General features: G+C 40.8%; 1 non-coding gene across 1 annotated transcript; it reads left to right on the top strand.

The window, feature by feature from the left end:
• Positions 1 to 2,232: 2,232 nt before the first annotated feature.
• LOC112704725 (small nucleolar RNA R71) lies at positions 2,233 to 2,340 on the top strand. The gene has a single exon (XR_003155335.1). It is a non-coding gene; the product is annotated as a small nucleolar RNA R71 (small nucleolar RNA).
• Positions 2,341 to 11,540: the final 9,200 nt, after the last annotated feature.

Genomic DNA, 11,540 nt, shown 5'->3' with positions numbered 1-11,540 from the left:
GTGAAGGGTTTTTGGGGAAGAGGTGTTGAGGTGATTGGTGAATGGGTGAAGAAGAGAGAGAGTGGTAGGGTAGGTGGGGATCCTGTGGGGTCCACAGATCCTGAGGTGTCAAGGAAAAGTCATCCCTGCACCAAATGGCAAGCAAAAATGCGTTTTTAGCCATTTCTGGCGTTAAACACCGGGCTGGTGCCCATTTCTGGCGTTTAACGCCAGCTTCTTGCCCTTTTCTGGCGTTTAACGCCAGTCTGGTGCCCCTTTCTGGCGTTAAACGCCCAGAATGGTGCCAGACTGGGCGTTAAACGCCCAGCAGCTAGCCTTACTGGCGTTTAAACGCCAGCACGCTCTCCTCCAGGGTGTGCTGTTTTTCTTTCTGCTTTTCATTCTGTTTTTGCTTTTTTTCATTGATTTTGTGACTTCTCATGATCATCAACCTACAAAAAATATAAAATAACAAAGAAAAATAGATAAAAACATAACATTGGGTTGCCTCCCAACAAGCGCTTCTTTAATGTCAGTAGCTTGACAGAGGACTCTCATGGAGCCTCACAGATACTCAGAGCAATGTTGGAACCTCCCAACACCAAACTTAGAGTTTGAATGTGGGGGTTCAACACCAAACTTAGAATTTGGTTGTGGCCTCCCAACACCAAACTTAGAGTTTGACTGTGGGGGCTCTGTTTGGCTCTGTTTTGAGAGAAGCTCTTCATGCTTCCTCTCCATGGTGACAGAGGGATATCCTTGAGCCTTAAACACCAAGGATTCTTCATTCACTTGAATGATCAATTCTCCTCTATCAACATCAATCACAGCCTTTGCTGTGGCTAGGAAGGGTCTGCCAAGGATGATGGATTCATCCATGCACTTCCCAGTCTCTAGGACTATGAAATCAGCAGGGATGTAATGGTCTTCAACTTTTACCAGAACATCCTCTACAAGTCCATAAGCTTGTTTTCTCGAGTTGTCTGCCATCTCTAGTGAGATTTTTGCAGCTTGCACCTCAAAGATCCCTAGCTTCTCCATTACAGAGAGAGGCATGAGGTTTACACTTGACCCTAAGTCACACAAGGCCTTCTTGAAGGTCATGGTGCCTATGGTACAAGGTATTGAAAACTTCTCAGGATCCTGTCTCTTTTGAGGCAGTTTCTGCCTAGACAAGTCATCCAGTTCTTTGGTGAGCAAAGGAGGTTTATCCTCCCAAGTCTCATTTCCAAATAACTTGTCATTTAGCTTCATGATTGCTCCAAGGTATTTAGCAACTTGCTCTTCAGTGACATACTCATCCTCTTCAGAGGAAGAATACTCATCAGAGCTCATGAATGGCAGAAGTAAGTCCAATGGAATCTCTATGGTCTCATTTTGAGCCTCAGATTTCCATGGTTCCTCATTGGGGAACTCATTGGAGGCCAGTGGACGTCCATTGAGGCCTTCCTCAGTGGCGTTCACTGCCTCTCTTTCCTCTCCAAATTCGGCCATGTTGATGGCTTTGCACTCTCCTTTTGGATTTTCTTCTGTATTGCTTGGGAGAGTACTAGGAGGGAGTTCAGTAATTTTCTTGCTCAGCTGACCCACTTGTGCCTCCAAGTTTCTAATGGAGGACCTTGTTTCAGTCATGAAACTTTGAGTGGTTTTGATTAGATCAGAGACCATGGTTGCTAAGTCAGAGTTATTCTGCTTAGAACTCTCTGTCTGTTGCTGAGAAGATGATGGAAAAGGTTTGCTATTGCTAAACCTGTTTCTTCCACCATTATTATTGTTGAAACCTTGTTGAGGTCTCTGTTGATCCTTCCATAAAAAAATTGGATGATTTCTCCATGAAGGATTGTAGGTGTTTCCATAGGGTTCTCCCATGTAATTCACCTCTTCCATTGAAGGGTTCTCAGGATCATAAGCTTCTTCCTCAGATGAAGCTTCCTTAGTACTGCTTGGTGCATTTTGCATTCCAGACAGACTTTGAGAAATCATATTGACTTGTTGAGTCAATATTTTATTCTGAGCCAATATGGCATTCAGAGTGTCAATCTCAAGAACTCCTTTCTTCTGATTAGTCCCATTGTTCACAGGATTCCTTTTAGAAGTGTACATGAATTGGTTATTTGCAACCATTTCAATCAGTTCTTGAGCTTCTGTAGGCGTCTTCTTTAGATGAAGAGATCTTCCAGCAGAGCTATCCAAAGACATCTTGGACAGTTCAGAGAGACCATCATAGAAAATACCTATGATGCTCCATTCAGAAAGCATATCAGATGGACACTTTATGATTAATTGTTTGTATCTTTCCCAAGCTTCATAGAGGGATTCTCCTTCCTTCTGTCTGAAGGTTTGGACTTCCACTCTAAGCTTACTCAATTTTTGAGGTGGAAAGAACTTTGCTAAGAAGGCATTCACTAGCTTTTCCCAAGAGTCCAGGCTTTCTTTAGGTTGAGAGTCCAACCATGTTCTAGCTCTGTCTCTTACAGCAAAAGGGAATAGCATAAGTCTGTAGACCTCAGGGTCAACCCCATTAGTCTTGACAGTGTCACAGATTTGCAAGAACTCAGCCAAAAACTGATGAGGGTCTTCCAATGGAAGTCCATGGAACTTACAATTCTGTTGCATTAGAGAAACTAATTGAGGCTTAAGCTCAAAGTTGTTTGCTCCAATGGCAGGGATAGAGATGCTTCTCCCATAGAAGTCGGGAGTAGGTGCAGTAAAGTCACCCAGCACCTTCCTTGCATTGTTGGCATTGTTGTTGTTTTTGGCTGCCATTTGTTCTTCTTCTTTGAAGATTTCTGTTAGGTCCTCTATAGAGAATTGTGCCTTAGCTTCTCTTAAGCTTTCGCTTCAAGGTCCTTTCAGGTTCAGGATCAGCCTCAACAAGAATGCTTTTGTCTTTGCTCCTGCTCATATGAAAGAGAAGAAAACAAGGAAATAGGGAATCCTCTATGTCACAGTATAGAGATTCCTTGAGGTGTCAGAGGAAAAGAAAATTAGAAGGCAGAAATAGAAAATTCGAACTTATCAAAGAAGATGGAGTTCGAATTTTGCATTGAGGAATAGTGTTAGTCCATAAATAGAAGGATGTGAGAAGAAGGGAAGTAATTTTCGAAAATTAAGTAAAAGATTTTGAAAACATTTTGAAAAAACACTACTTGATTTTCGAAAATAAAAGTGGGAAAGAAGTAAAGTGATTTTGAAAAAGAATTTGAAATTAGAAATCAAAAAGATTTGATTGGAAACTATTTTGAAAAAGATGTGGTTAAGAAGATATGATTGGTTTTAAAAAGATGTGATTGAGAAGATATGATTTGAAAAACATTTGAAAAAGATTTGATTTTGAAAATTAATAACTTGGCTATCAAGAAAAGATATGATTCAAACATTAAACCCTTCTCAACAGAAAAGGCAACATACTTGAGATGTTGAATCAAATCATTAATTGATAGCAAGTATTTTTGAGAATAGAAAGAAATCAATTTTGAAAACATATGATTGAAAATATATGATTTGAAAAAGATTTGATTTTGAAAAATTTTGAAAAGTTGAAAAAAATTTGCATTGAAAACAAAATCTTCCCTCTTGTGCCATCCTGGCGTTAAACGCCCAGAATGGTGCACATTCTGGCGTTTAACGCCCAAAATACTACCCTTTTGGGCGTTAAACGCCCAACCAGGTACCCTGGCTGGCGTTTAAACGCCAGTCTGTCTTCTTCACTGGGCATTTTGAACGCCCAGCTTTTTCTGTGCAATTCCTCTGCAGTTTGTTCTGAATCTTCAATTCTCTTGTATTATTGACTTGAGAAGACACAAATTAAAAATATTTTTGGATTTTTAAGGAATAATCAAAATGCAACTAAAATCAAATAACAATGCATGCAAGACACCAAACTTAGCAGTTTGTATACTACTGACACTAATGAGAATGCATATGAGACACATAAACACTCAAGTCAAGAGAATTCAACGGTCAGAGCAATGAAATCATCAAGAACAACTTGAAGATCCCTAAGACACATGAATGCATGCAATTGACACCAAACTTAAAATGAGACTCTAGACTCAAACATGCAATATTTTTTGGTTTTTATAATTTTGTAAATTTTTTTGGATTTTCGAAAATTAAGTGGAAAAAGGTATCAAAATTCTTAATGAGAATTCCAGGAATCATGCAATGTTTAGTCTAAGACTCCGGTCCAGGAATTAGACATGGCTTCACAGCCAGCCAAGCTTTCAAAGAAAGCTTCGGTCCAAAACACTAGACATGGCCAATGGCCAGCCAAGCCTTAGCAGATCACTGCTCCAACAGCAAGATTGATAGAAATCAACAAGCTCTTGTGATGATAAGTTGAAACCTCAGTCCAATGAAATTAGACATGGCTTCACAGCCAGCCAGACTTCAACAGATCATCATGAAACTCTAGAATTCATTCTTAAGAACTCTGAAGAAAAAATACCTAATCTAAGCAACAAGATGAACCGTCAGTTGTCCATACTCAAAATCCCCGGCAACGGCGCCAAAAACTTGGTGCTGTTGCCAGATCAGAAATTTGGCACTGATGTTACCGGACCAAAAGCTTGCCAAAAACTCGAACAATCCCCGGCAACGGCGCCAAAAACTTGGTAGCGCGAAATTGTGATCAATACTTTTCACAACTGAAATAATTCCCGGTAATAAATCCAGAAACTTGGTGTTCAATACCATGGCATAAACACAATTTCGCACAACTAACCAGCAAGTGTACTGGGTCGTCCAAGTAATAAACCTTACGCGAGTAAGGGTCGATCCCACAGAGATTGTTGGTATGAAGCAAGCTATGGTCACCTTGTAAATCTCAGTCAGGCAAACTCAAATGGATATGGGTGATATACGAATAAAACATAAAGATAGAGATAGAGATACTTATGTAATTCATTGGTAGGAATTTCAGATAAGCGTATGAAGATGCTGTCCCTTCCGTCTCTCTGCTTTCCTACTGTCTTCATCCAATCCTTCTTACTCCTTTCCATGGCAAGCTTAAGCAAGGGTTTCACCGTTGTCAGTGGCTACCTCCCATCCTCTCAGTGGAAATGTTCAACGCACCCTGTCACGGCACGGCTATCCATCTGTCGGTTCTCGATCAGGCCGGAATAGAATCCAGTGATTCTTTTGCGTCTGTCACTAACGCCCCGCCCTCAGGAGTTTGAAGCACGTCACAGTCATTCAATCATTGAATCCTACTCAGAATACCACAGACAAGGTTAGACCTTCCAGATTCTCTTGAATGCCGCCATCAGTTCTAGCCTATACCACGAAGACTCTGATCTCACGGAATGGCTGGCTCGTTTGTCAGGCGAGCACTCGGTTGTCAGGCGATCAACCATGCATCGTGTATCAGGAATCCAAGAGATATTCACCCAATCGAAGGTAGAACGGAGGTGGTTGTCAGTCACACGTTCATAAGTGAGAATGATGATGAGTGTCACGGATCATCACATTCATCAAGTTGAAGAACAAGTGATATCTTAGAACAAGAACAAGCGGAATTGAATAGAAGAACAATAGTAATTGCATTAATACTCGAGGTACAGCAGAGCTCCACACCTTAATCTATGGTGTGTAGAAACTCCACCGTTGAAAATACATAAGAACAAGGTCTAGGCATGGCCGAATGGCCAGCCTCCCAATGATCTAAGATAGCATAAGAACAAAGATAGCTACCCCGATATATCTCAATACAATAGTAAAAGGTCCTACTTATAGAGAACTAGTAACCTAGGGTGTACAGAGATGAGTAAATGTCATAAAAATCCACTTCCGGGCCCACTTGGTGTGTGCTTGGGCTGAGCATTGAAGCATTTTCGTGTAGAGACTCTCCTTGGAGTTAAACTCCAGCTTTTATGGCAGTTTGGGAGTTTAACTCCCATTTTGGTGCCAGTTCCGGCGTTTAACGCTGGGATTTCTGAGGGTGACTTTGAACGCCGGTTTGGACCATCAAATCTTGGGCAAAGTATGGACTATCATATATTGCGGGAAAGCCCAGGATGTCTTCTTTCCAACTCCGTTGAGAGCGCGCCAATTGGGCTTCTGTAGCTCCAGAAAATCCACTTCGAGTGCAGGGAGGTCAGAATCCAACAGCATCTGCAGTCCTTTTTAGTCTCTGAATCAGATTTTTGCTCAGGACCCTCAATTTCAGCCAGAAAATACCTGAAATCACAGAAAAACACACAAACTCATAGTAAAGTCCAGAAAAGTGAATTTTAACTAAAAACTAATAAAAATATACTAAAAACTAACTAGATCATACTAAAAACATACTAAAAACAATGCCAAAAAGCGTACAAATTATCCGCTCATCACTGTGATAGAGCACGTTGAACATTTTCACTGAGAGGATGGGAGGTAGCCATTGACAACGGTGAAACCCTACATACAGCTTGCCATGGAAGGAGCCTTGCGTGCATGAAGAAGAAAACAGTGGGAAAGCAGAGGTTCAGAAGATAGAGCATCTCCAAAACCTCAACCTGTTCTCCATTACTGCAAAATAAGTATCTATTTCATGTTCTTCTACTTTTCACAATTAAACCTGAGAATTATTGATATCCTGACTAAGAGTTACAAGATAACCATAGCTTGCTTCAAGCCGACAATCTCCGTGGGATCGACCCTTACTCACGTAAGGTATTACTTGGACGACCCAGTGCACTTGCTGGTTAGTTTTGCGGAATTACAAAAGTGTGATTGCGATTTCGTGCACCAAGTTTTTGGCGCCGTTGCCGGGGATTGTCCGAGTTTGGACAACTGACGGTGTATCTTATTGCTTAGATTAGGACTATTTTATTTTTGTTGGTTTAGAGTCTTTTATTTGAGTTTAGTTTCATATTTTAAGTTTGGTGTCTTCTTTGTATTTTTCTTTAAATTTTCAAAAATTTGAGTTTGATTTTCTAAAAATTTTAAGTTTGGTGTCATTTTGTTGTTTTTCTCTTTCCTCATTTCAAAAATCAAATCTTTTTCAAAATAATTTTCAATCATATCTTTTTAATTGCTAATTCCAAAATCTTTTTAATTAATTAATTGATTTAGTTTTCAATTTGCTTTGATTTTATTTTCTTTTAGTTTTCGAAATTTTATTTTATTTTCTTTTCCATTTATTTTATTATTTTCGGTCATTTTTAATTAATAACGAAAAAAAAATATTTTATACTTTACTTGTGAATCCATATCATTCCCTTTCTCCATCATGGATCTAAGTGGAATTGAGCAGTCTAGAAGGACTCTGGGGTCATATGCTAACCCCATTACAGCTGCATATGGGAGTAGCATCTGTATACCTCCCATTAAAGCAAGCAGCTTTGAGCTAAATCCTCAACTCATTGTCATGGTACAGCAAAACTGCCAGTATTCTGGTCTTCCACAGGAAGAACCTACTGAGTTTCTGGCACAGTTTTTACAAATTGCTGACATAGTACGTGATAAAGAGGTGGATCAGGATGTCTACAGATTATTACTGTTTCCATTTGCTGTAAAGAATTAAGCTAAGAGGGGGTTGAATAACCAACCCACAGCAAGCATAAAAACATGGAGACAATTATCAGACAAATTTCTGAATCAATTTTACCCTCCAAAAAGGATGACATAACTAAGGCTAGACATCCAAGGCTTTAAACAAGAGGATAATGAATCCCTTTATAATGCCTGGGAGAGGTACAGAGGTATGCTAAGAAAATACCCCTCTGAAATGTTTTCAGAGTGGGTACAGTTAGACATCTTCTATTATGGGCTCACAGAAAAAGCACAGATGTCTTTAGACCACTCAGCTGGTGGATCTATACACATGCGGAAGACGATTGAAGAGGCTCAAGAGCTCATAGATACAGTTGCTAGAAATCAACATTTATACTCAAGCAGTGAGTCCTCTATAAAAGAAGAAGCTATGGCAATAACTACTGATCCTAACCCTCAAGAACAGATGGTTGAGCTTAATCAGCAATTACTCATGATGACAAAACAGTTAGCATAATTTAAAGAGATGCTCCAAGAAACTAAAATTGCTAACAAGAATATGGAAGCACAATTAAATCAGACAAGAGAGCAACTATCTAAACAGATAACAGAAGAATGCCAAGCTATTAAATTAAGGAGTGGGAAAACATTGAATGAATCAACTTAAAGCAGCAGAAAGCTAAGAAAGGAACAACTGACAGAGGATAACCAAATCACTGTCCAAAATCCCTCTGAGGACAGTAAGAGCCCAGAGAAGAATACTTCTGGCGTTCACACGCCAGAAAAGCGGGAAAAGTTGGCGTTAAACGCCCATTCCCTGCCCAGTTCTGGCGTTCAAACGCCAGAAAGGGGAAAAAAGTTGGCGTTAAATGCCCATTCCTCACCCAATCCTGGCGTTCAAACGCTAATGAGGAATCAGACACCTGAGTGTGCTGATAGTAACCCCTCTAAGAAGGCTTCTCCAACCACTTCTGTAGGAAATAAACCTGCAGCAACTAAGGTTGAAGAGTATAAAGCCAAGATGCCTTATCCTCAGAAACTCCGCCAAGCGGAACATGATAAGCAATTTGCTCGCTTTGCAGACTATCTCAGGACTCTTGAAATAAAGATTCCGTTTGCAGAAGCACTTGAGCAAATACCTTCTTATGCTAAGTTCATGAAAGAGATCATAAGTCATAAGAAGGATTGGAGAGAAACTGAAAAAGTGTTTCTCACTGAAGAATGCAGTGCAGTCATTCTGAAGAGCTTACCAGAGAAGTTTCAAGATCCAGGAAGCTTTATGATACCATGAACATTAGAAGGTGCTTGTACCAAGATAGCCCTATATGACATTGGAGCAAGTATCAATCTAATACCTGCATCCACTATCAGAAGGCTTGGGCTGACTGAAGAAGTCAAACCAACCCGGATATGCCTCTAACTTGCTGATGGCTCTATTAAATACCCATCAGGCATAATTGAGGACATGATTGTCAAGGTTGGGCCATTCGCCTTTCCAACTGACTTTGTAGTGCTGGAAATGGAGGAGCATAAGAGTGCAACTCTCATCCTAAGAAGACCCTTCCTAGCAACTGGACGAACTCTCATTGATGTACAAAAAGGGGAAGTGACCCTGAGATTCAATGAGGATGAGTTCAAGTTGAATGCTGTCAAAGCTATGCAGCATCCAAACACATCAAATGACTGCATGAGCGCTGATATTATTGACTTTTTAGTGGAAGAGATCAATATGACTGAGAGTCTCGAATCAGAGCTAGATGATATCTTTAAAGATGTTTAGCCTGACCTGGAGGAACCAGAGGAAATAAAAGAACCTCTGAAAATTCCTCAGGAAGAGGATAAGCCTCCTAAACCCGAGCTCAAGCCACTACCACCATCCCTGAAGTATACATTTCTGGGAGAAGGTGACACTTTTCCAATGATTATAAGCTCTGCTTTAAACTCACAGGAAGAGGAAGCACTAATTCAAGTGCTAAGGACACATAAGACAGCTCTTGGGTGGTCCATAAGTGATCTTAAGGGCATTAGCCCATCAAGATGCATGCACAAGATCCTATTGGAAGATAATGCCAAGCCAGTGGTTCAACCACAGAGGCGGCTAAATCCAGCCATGAAGGAGGTGGTGCAGAAAGAGGTCACTAAGTTACTAGAGGGTGGGATTATTTATCCTATTTCTGATAGCCCCTGGGTGAGCCCTGTCCAAGTTGTCCCCAAGAAGGGAGGCATGACAGTGGTTCATAATGAAAAAAAAGAACTGGTTCCCACAAGAACAGTTACAGTGTGGCGCATGTGTATTGACTACAGAAGGCTCAATACAGCCACCAGAAAGGATCATTTTCCTTTACCATTCATAGACCAAATGCTAGAAAGACTAGCAGGTCATGATTATTACTGCTTTTTGGACGGCTATTCAGGCTATAACCAAATTGCAGTAGATCCTCAGGACCAAGAGAAAACAGCATTTACATGTCCTTCTGGAGTATTTGCCTACAGAAGGATGCCTTTTGGTCTGTGCAATGCACTTGCAACCTTCCAGAGGTGCATGCTCTCTATCTTCTCAGATATGGTAGAGAAATTTCTGGAAGTCTTCATGGATGACTTTTCAGTAATTGGAAACTCATTCAGCTCATGCCTTAACCATCTAGCACTTGTTCTGAAAAGATGCCAAGAGGTCAACCTAGTTTTAAACTGGGAGAAATGTCATTTTATGGTGACTGAAGGAATTGTCCTTGGGCATGAAATTTCAAGCAAGGGAATAGATGCGGATCAAGCAAAGGTGGAGTTAATTGAAAAATTACCACCACCTGCCAATGTTAAGGCAAATAGAAGCTTTCTGGGACATGCAGGATTCTATAGGAGGTTTATAAAGAATTTTTCAAAAATTGCAAAACCTCTAAGCAACCTGCTAGCTGCTGACACACCATTTGTGTTTGACACACAGTGTCAGCAGGCATTTGAGACCCTGAAAGCCAAGCTGGTCAGCACCAGTTATCTCTGCACCAGATTGGACATTGCCATTCGAACTAATGTGTGATGCCAGTGACCATGCCATTGGTGCAGTGTTGGGACAGAGGCATAACAAGCTTCTGCACGTCATTTATTATGCTAGCCGTGTTCTAAATGATGCACAGAAGAATTACACAAACAAAGAAAAAGAATTACTTGCAGTGGTTTATGCCATTGACAAGTTTAGATCCTATTTAGTAGGGTCAAAAGTGATTGTGTACACTGACCATGCTGCTCTTAAATACTTACTCACAAAGCAGGATTCAAAACCCAGGCTTATAAGGTGGGTGTTGCTTCTGCAAGAGTTTGATATAGAAATAAGAGACAGAAAAGGGACAGAGAACCAGGTAGCTGATCATTTGTCCCGAATAGAACCAGTGGCAGGGGCGTCCCTCCCTTCTACTGAGATCTCTGAGACCTTTCCAGATGAGCAACTCTTTGCCATTCAGGAAGCTCCATGGTTTGCAAATATTGCAAACTATAAAGCTGTGAGGTTCATACCACAGGAGTACAGCAGAGTGCAAAGAAAAAAATTAATTTCAGATGCCAAGTACTACCTATGGGATGAGCCATATCTCTTTAAGAGATGTGCAGACGAAATAATCCGCAGATGTGTACCTAGAGAGGAAGCACAAAGAATCCTGTGGCATTGACATGGATCACAGTATGGGGGACATTTTGGAGGTGAGCGAACAGCCACTAAGGTCCTCCAATGTGGATTCTACTGGCCTACTCTCTATAGGGATGCCCGAGAGTTTGTGCGTAACTGTGACAGTTGCCAAAGAGCTGGTAACTTGCCTCATGGTTACGCCATGCCTCAACAAGGGATCTTAGAGATTGAATTGTTTGATGTATGGGGAATTGACTTCATGGGTCCCTTCCCACCATCATACTCAAACACTTATATTCTGGTGGCAGTAGACTATGTATCTAAATGGGTAGAAGCAATTGCCACACCCAATAATGATACCAAGACCGTGTTAAAATTCATCTAGAAACACATCTTCAGTAGGTTTGGTGTTCCCAGAGTACTAATCAGTGATAGGGGCACTCATTTCTGCAATAAACAGCTGTACTCT

The sequence above is a fragment of the Arachis hypogaea genome, chromosome 7, assembly GCF_003086295.3.
Source record: "Arachis hypogaea cultivar Tifrunner chromosome 7, arahy.Tifrunner.gnm2.J5K5, whole genome shotgun sequence".
NCBI classification, from domain to species: domain Eukaryota; kingdom Viridiplantae; phylum Streptophyta; class Magnoliopsida; order Fabales; family Fabaceae; genus Arachis; species Arachis hypogaea.
This window is presented reverse-complemented; position numbering and strand designations above follow the sequence as displayed.